The sequence below is a fragment of the Amborella trichopoda genome, chromosome 9, assembly GCF_054954075.1.
Source record: "Amborella trichopoda isolate Santa Cruz 75 chromosome 9, AtrichopodaSantaCruz75HAP2 v2.0, whole genome shotgun sequence".
NCBI classification, from domain to species: Eukaryota; Viridiplantae; Streptophyta; class Magnoliopsida; order Amborellales; family Amborellaceae; genus Amborella; species Amborella trichopoda.
In genome coordinates this window covers 6998800-7007130 of record NC_142344.1, presented here as the reverse complement: position 1 = coordinate 7007130, position 8331 = coordinate 6998800, and the positions used below count along the sequence as shown (strand labels likewise).

General features: G+C 35.7%; 1 non-coding gene across 1 annotated transcript; it reads right to left on the bottom strand.

Annotated features, from left to right (window-relative positions):
* Window positions 1-4244: 4244 nt before the first annotated feature.
* LOC18424085 (putative F-box protein At4g22030) lies at window positions 4245-5498 on the bottom strand. Its single transcript, XR_016040165.1, has one exon. It is a non-coding gene; the product is annotated as a putative F-box protein At4g22030 (transcript).
* Window positions 5499-8331: the final 2833 nt, after the last annotated feature.

Here is an 8331-nt window from a genome sequence, read left to right as displayed (position 1 = left end):
CGTATATACTATGGTCTATTGGGAGCACGCTATACATTAACTCCCTCAAGCAAAGCACTTATGGGTTTTAAAAAAATTCTTTTTTATTTGAAATTTCAAGATCCACGATTATTAGAACTAGATGATTACTTCATGAGAACAAATTTTAGATTTTGAGTTTTTGAATATCTTGATCATTTCTTCCAAAAATTGGATGATTCCATAGCAAATCTTAACACACCATTTTTTTAGACCTACAAGATTGAGATATTTATTCTTTTTTTTATGTTTGAGATTGGTTGCTGGGTTCTAAAAATCACATCCCTAAAATTTGAGATCTAAAAGATATTCCTAATGTAAGTTTTTCCCAAGAGAGTAAATGAATAATACACTACATGATTAGGAAATCTTGCAGGGTTGTATTATTCTATTTGTTTGTTCCTCGTAATGCCCCTCATTTAAACTACAGAGGTTTTTATAAAGTTTGTACACGTGATCATCACATCATCAAAATAATTAGAATCGGCTACATAAATTTTGTTCTGCTAAAGGCCCTACTCTTTGTGAGGCCATAAATTCCTGTATTTTTTCTCACTACTTTCAACCATGTCCTTTTGAACGTATCCTTGCCTTTTTTTAGCCTTATAGAATTACAAATAATACCTTATAAAAATATTTACCTTTCAAATATACTCAAAAAAGTTTATGATACGCTTCCTGATTATTTTTGTCTCTATCAAATATGCCCTTCAATACCTTTCTTCTTGAGAAAATGAAGTTCTATGGACGAGTGATATGCCCTTCAATACCATCTCTCTTGTTATTATTGCATTTCATTTATTTAATAAATTTAGAAAATTATCCATAAGAGTTGAACTATTTAACAATTTACTTTTGAAATTATTCTAATACTAGACCATATATTATTTCATGAGTACTTTAAATTAAAGCAAAAAATATAAAAAGGGTGTTAGATTGTTAATCACCGCTAGAAGCCCAAGTCTGCAAGCTATTCCATTCTCTAAAAACTATCAAGCAATGTTCTATCTCATGTTCGAGATTTTCTCTCTTTTTCTTTTTTTTTGGGATTTTCACGAGGCTCCCCACTTCAAAAGTAGGGTTGGGCCGTGCCAAGTAACCAAGGCCACAGGACGAGAATTCGGCTTGTGGGCTGGGCTTGGGACATCCTTCTTCAGGCCCCGGCCTGCCGCCAGTCCACAGCAAACGAGGAGCTGGTTGAGACTGGTACTTGTTAACTCACGCATGACTCACCAGCCTGGTCACGTTTTCATGCATGCATTGCTTGCAGCTAAAAAAGAAGGATTAAAGTTCCAAAAGTATTTCTCACTCTTTAAAATGGAAGTTTGAGCGTCCATTTACTTCAAGCTGAAAAAGCTCTTGAATTTGTTTGTTTTTCAGTTTCTTAGATTGAAGTTAATAAATATCAGGGACTCTTAGAGTCTTACGTTACCTACGTTTCCAGCAAAATTAGCTTGTGGGCAGTTAATAATTTAATTTAATTAGAAAACAATTATGAGTACCCTTCCCCATAAAGGCTCCGACCTTTTAACGAAATACCTGAATGTCCATAGTGCGTATGACCTTATTTATTTATTTATTTAACGATCCATGTATGGACACTTTGCTTGTCCGTATATTACCATTAGATGTCATTTTATCCATAAATTACGAAGAGCACCTTGGGATATTTTTTTTTTTTTTAAGTTGCCTTTCTGTCCGACAATAACAATGCCAGGTAATAAATGCTATAATTTTGCAAGCATGTCTTTGTCTAGTGTTTCAGACACCGAACAAGCTAGCTTTTTTTGCTAACCAATAGTATTGATATCGAACACTAGAGTGTCGGTCTAACAGGTCTGGTATTAATACTGGACAACTATTGGAATGCCCCAAAACCCCGTCCGGCCCTTTTTCTCATTTATTTATTCTCTCTCTATGTGGAGCGACCATATGAAGCTCCACATCTACGAACGTTTGGCCAAAATTTCACAAATTTGTAAATGTGGCGTACCAAAAAATATGCGGTTTCGAGTGAAATAGGTACCGAATATACTTTTCCACCCGTTACTAAATCACCACCTCCCAAAGTCAAGCTGGTGTTTGTTAGTGCACCAGGTGCTAAAGCATGGTTGTATATTATTTTGGGGAAAAATATGATTAATGGTAGATTTGAGTTTTGGGACTAAAAAAACCTAATATTTAGGGCTTTGTTAGTGGGATGAATTATGAGTATTTTGGAACAGTTTTAAAGCTTTTAGTTGGCATTTGAAATAAAACCATAAAGGATGGCGGATTAGGGTTTTTTGTGCGTATTTTACTCTTTTTTTTGGGCATGTGAAATTTCAATCTAATAGTTGGCTTATGTTATTTGTTATTGTTTTCAATTATAATATGTAGGAGTAATGATCCTATAAGACCCTCCCACGCCTATGTGTAGGACTCCAAAGGATTACCATTATATTTGGCATATATCTCTAAAAAAATCACGTCGCACACCCGTGTGATAGCTTTTTTAAAGATATGTGTCAAATTTAATGGTGATCTTTTGAGGTCCTACACACATGTGTGTGGAAGGGTCTCATAGGATCATTACTCTTATAATATTAAATATTGGTTGAGATTTGAAGTTTTGACATTTACATTTTTTTTTCATATATCACATTATTCCTATAGTAACGCATAAACTATGTAATGATAGTATTTATCAATTAATTAACAACGCATCTAATGATACACATTATATATCTAAAAATATCGTCCCATTATGACAATAGGAAATAATCCGTCTTTTTTTTTTTTTTGGCATATAATAAATTGATAGAAAGTACTATCCCAAAATGTGAAATAATATTTTTTTCAAGTAATATTATGGTCATAATATCATGTAAAATTTATGAAAATTATCGCAAACATACTTTAATTTAAGCTTAATTGGAAAAAAAAACCCCAAACTTTTGTTTACCTCATCTACATCAAGTTTCCTCATTTTCGACTTTTTTTTTACCAAAATGACATTCACGATACTTTTAGTACCGTAATACATATCATTTTTATGGTATTTAAAATACCATAATAACTTCAAGTAATACAAAACTCTGGCCATGACCGTAAAACCAATTACGGTACTTTAAGTATCGAAAAAACTAAAACCTATTATACGGCATTTTAAGTACCGTAAAAACTAACCCTTTTTATACGGCACTTAAAATACAGTAAATCTTTTTATCATGTTTATCTCTTTCATCTCTAATTTTTTTTATGTTTATCTCATCTTTCTCTCTCTAATATACAAAAAATCTTTCTCTCTCTATCTCAAAAATCTATTATGTCCTCTGTTTTTAGAGGTAGAAAATCTTTCTCTCTCTACCTCAAAAATTAGAGATGAAAGAGGTAGAGTAATCAAACACTGATTCGGCTATATAATTCTTTTATCATGTTTATCTCTTTCATTTCTATTTCTTTTTTATATTTATCTTCATCTTTCTCTCTCTCCCTCAAAAATATATGGAAAAGGTTGTTTTGATGTTGAAAAATCCTCTAATTGATCATCACAACATCGAGATGTATGAATATGAAAAATAAAATAAAATAAAATATTGAATCCCTGAAATAGTGCATCTCACAATACATGATCTAGATCATCTATTTTCAAGATTTTCATATGTATATCGACCTACCTGATTTTAATTATTTTTTGAGTTTAAAACTTTATAATTAGATATGAAAATAGATTTTAAGATAAGCTTAAGAATATTTTACACCAAAATGACATGTTGTGATAAAATTTAGAGGTAAACCTTAATTGCATTGCTTAAGGTTGCAACTTTAATTAACGTGGAAACTGAAATAATTGTATGAGTTGATGACTAATTGGAAATTTATAGTTGCACCTCTTGTAGATGGTATTGAACCTATTTGATTTTTTTTTTTTTCTAAATGAATACTTGACACGAAATCTCTATCAAGGACAGCTACATAACAATGTCGAGATCATCAGGTGGAAGGATGCAATCAATGAAGATCCATTTTTATGGCCAAGTATCAGGAGATACAATGCTCGTCTTTCTACTTCACAACCTCACAATTTTGAATTGATCCGAGTCTTACAAATAAGTAAATGAATGAATTTGTTTCAAAAAAGTAAATGAATGAATCTTTACAGTATGAAGAACGAATGAATGATATGAACACAATGAAGATCAAAGATTGAAACTCATTTTTGTTGAGAGTCTGATCTGATGTGATTAAAAGAGCTTGCTCCCAAACTCTTTTGGGCCCTTAGAAGAAGAAGGGGAGGAGGCCAAGTTGCGCAGAGATGAGAGGCTCCGCCCGAGTTGAAGGGCGAGCCTCGTCTCCACCACCTCCGCGTGCTCCCTCTCAGCCGGAGGCTTGCTGAGCGAAGACAACAGCGATTCCTCAAGTAACTGGTAGAAGCCGGCGTTGTTCCTGTACATCTCGAACACCATCCCCACCTGACCACCATGGCTGAAGCTGTTGACAATGCACGCCAATGCGCCGGCCACCACCGCCCCCACGGTAGCTGAGCCCCCAAGTGCCGACCCTACCGATGCAGCGGCCATCAGAACAGGCCCAGCGACGGCCATGACCCTGTTGCAGTTCAGAACCAGCTTGCTCAGCCTCACGTACTCTGCAGTGTCCCTCTCCCTCAGCACGCGCGCCACCTCTGCCATCTCCGTCTCCATATCATTGCTCCATCCATTATTATTATTCACAGCCGCCTCTGTTTTAGGAGGGGGAGGAGGAGGAGGAGGAGGAGCAGCTCTCTTGGGCCACCACACCGTGGGCTTCACCTCGGAGGGGAACTTTTCGAGCATGCCGGGGAGCAATGGCAGGGGATAGGCTCTGTCGAGGGCCAACACTTGCTCCATGGCGTCCTCCAGAAATTGAGAGAGCTCCGGGCGGAGAGACGGGTGAAGGCTCAGAGTGGAGTGGATGTGTATGTGGAGGCTCTTGAAGAGGCGGGCGGCATTCCTCTGCTCCTCTGATAATTGAGAAGGCTGGATCTTGCTAGTCAGGCACACCATTGCGGTGGCTGCCGAGTAGAGGACTGTGGAGGAGAGGGCGAGCGAGAGATGGGAGCTGGGAAATGAGGCGAGGGCCGCCATTGTGGCGGCCGCAAGGGTAATCGAATTGGTGGAGTTGAGAAGAAGAGTGTTCCAATTGTTCCTCTGCTCGGCTAAATTAGCATGCATCTCCGCCCTATCGGCAACAACGTCGGCCACCTCATGGAGCTTGGCCATGAGCACAGGGTCGTTCTCGTTCCCTAGCGGAAACGCGGTGGTCCGATCCCGGCCCAGCTGTCTTGTGCTCTTAGAGAAGTAGTGGTTGTTTTCAAGCTTGGGTGGAGAAGAGGCAGTCTTTGGGGCCAAGACTGGCAGGGATAATGTAGCCCTCACTCTTGGACCTGCACCTGCAGATGTGCAAGGCAAAGATGTGGGTTGCTTAACTGTCACAAAGCTTGCAGCTGCCATGGCCATGGTTTTTGAACCCTCAAATCTTTCAACTCTAAACTTAACACCAGGGTGTAGAATGGATGGAATATTGAGTTGTGAGCTGATAAAAAACGGTGGGAGGATCTTATACATTTATAGAGAGAGAGAGAGAGGTCCATTCAACTGACTAGCTCAATTCCAGAGAGAAAGCGAGGGGTTATTGATGAAGTATGTAATAGTACAAGTTGGAAGGGTTCCATTCAACTAACTGACTGGTTCAATTTAGAGAGAGAAAGAGAGAGGGATTAATGCAATAGTGGAAGTTGGAGAGGGTCCATTCCAGTAAAAGTAAAGAGATCATCAGCTCAAATATGACGAGGTCCATTGTATTCTAGAGAGACGACTGCACTACTTTGACCAGGCGCGCGCCGAGAAAGTAGGTTTCTAGAGAGAGAAAGGGTATTCTAGAGAGAGAGAGGTGGCTTGCATCATTGCCTCGCCTGGCGGCCCATGAGAGTGAGTCGTGGTGGGTTCGGCAGAGCATGGTTTGGTAGCGGGCCCATGACCGAAAGTGTGTGGTTGTGGTTGTGGTCGTGCCCCTGAGGCGTCAACTTTTCCCTTCACTTTGGCTGCATATTTACCTAAAAAAGAAAGGACAAAGTTTATATACGGTTTGCTGCGTTACCTCTAAAGCTACGGATGCACCTCAAAAATCCAAAATCCATCGTAAAAAGATAGTTTTAATATTGAAAAATTATTTAATTGGTCATCTCCACATCCTGAAAAATAATAATATTTTAAGTCTATAAAATAGTACATTTTACAACATATTATCTACAACCATCTATTTTCAAGATTTTCATATATTTATAGATCTACTTGATTTTAATAATTTTTAAATTTTATAATTAAATATAAAAATAGATTTTGAGATAATCCTAAAAATATTTTACATCAAAATTATATACTATGATAAAATTTGAAGGTGCACCTTACCCTCTAGAGCTACGGATGCATCTGTATGCCAAATGTACCCAAAAAGAAAAAGAAGGGAATAATTATCAATGCATGCTTGCGCTGCGCAAGTCTCACTGTACACTTGCTCTTTCGGTTAAAAACTTATGGGTTTGGTCGATGAAATAAATGCAGCCACCCAATTTCACATCCAACGGTCAAAGTTTATTGAGACCACCATGTACTAAAGGTGAATGGTCTCGTTGTATACTTTCACAAAACTTAGCTTAAGTTGTGAGTTTTTTTTAAAGAAAAATATTAGAATCTACTTGAAATTTAAAATAATTGTCATCATCATTTGAGCTTTATCTTAATTATTTGTGATCAGTTATACAAATCGTATTCCATCATTCTACTCTATCAAGGTCATATACCCTTAGTGAGACTATTGGTCGCTATGTCACTTATCATTACTTCTATCCATGTCCTTTGAGAGCCTTGTCTTTACCCTTTTAAATTTTTCCACTTGAATCAAATCGCCCATCCTTACCGGTATTGTTCTATATTTGACATTGCACATGGCTAGCCCACCTAAGTCTAATTTCCTTCATCTTATCACCTATTGCAGCCACTATTAAGTTCCTTCAAATGTATTCATTCTGAACTCTATTATTTATTGTCTTGTCACTCATCTATCTCAATATCTTCATTTCAGCCACACTCATTTTATGCATATGTTGTTTCTTGACCGCCCAACATTCTGTCTTGTAAAAATAGAGTTGGTCTTATAGCCATTCTATCGAACTTAGCCTTCAGTTTCATTACTATATGATGATCACATATGACTTCGAAAGCACATCTCCATTTCTTCCATTCTACTCCAATTCTATGCACAACATCTTCAACAATCTCTAGTCTCATGAATTATTGACCCAAGATATTGAAAAATATATATTTAGGTACTTCTTGGCAAATCAATCTTAACTTATTTCTCCTTTCTACTCCTACTAGTACTAAACTTGCATGCTATATATTTTATAAAAACGTCAATTCAGTTATTTAAGAAAATAAATTTTAATTTTTTAAACACCTTTAACAAGTGGTTTAAAAAACGGATCGGTGCCCCGGATTGGGCACCCCAAAAACCCATCTGGATCGGTGAATCGATGATCCGGATCGAGAATCGGTCGAATCGATTGAATTAAACCTTAAAAAAATACAAAAAAATATATTAAAATTCGTTATAAATATTGTTTTTTAAGAGTTAAATAAGAAATTGGGGTACTAAATTATTAACTTTCATTTTTTTTAATCAATATGTGAATATTGAGATCTTATTTCCCTGTACAAACTTATGTTAACAATTAAATTCACATCACACAAGAGAAAAATCATAGAATTATCATGTATGAAGTATATAATGATACATGGACTATAATAAAGAATGAATTAAATCGATTAAAAAATGGCCACCAAAATCTCGAATTGAAAAGAAAACCCTAATCAACTAAAAAAAAAACCAAATTATTACAACCTAGCTAACTATAATCTTATATACTAAAATTGAAATGGTTGGTTTACATTTTATAATTATTTTAGTATATAAATAATAACAAATCCAAAATATATTATAATATCATCTAATTTAAAATATATTATTCACATTTGTGAAAAAATGTATATTCAATAATTTATACTGCAAATAAATTAATAAATAAAATATAGATTGGTTATCAATGTATAAATTATTAGAATGCGTACCAATTTTCAAAAATCTAATTTTTTAGGTTTCAAAAATCAATTTTTTTAAGGTTTTTAGAATAAACGCAGCGCAAATGCATGCTTAAAAATCATGACACTTGTTGTATTATTTTTTATTTATTTTTTTACAATAAATACTTATTGTATTACCTTTTATTTTTAT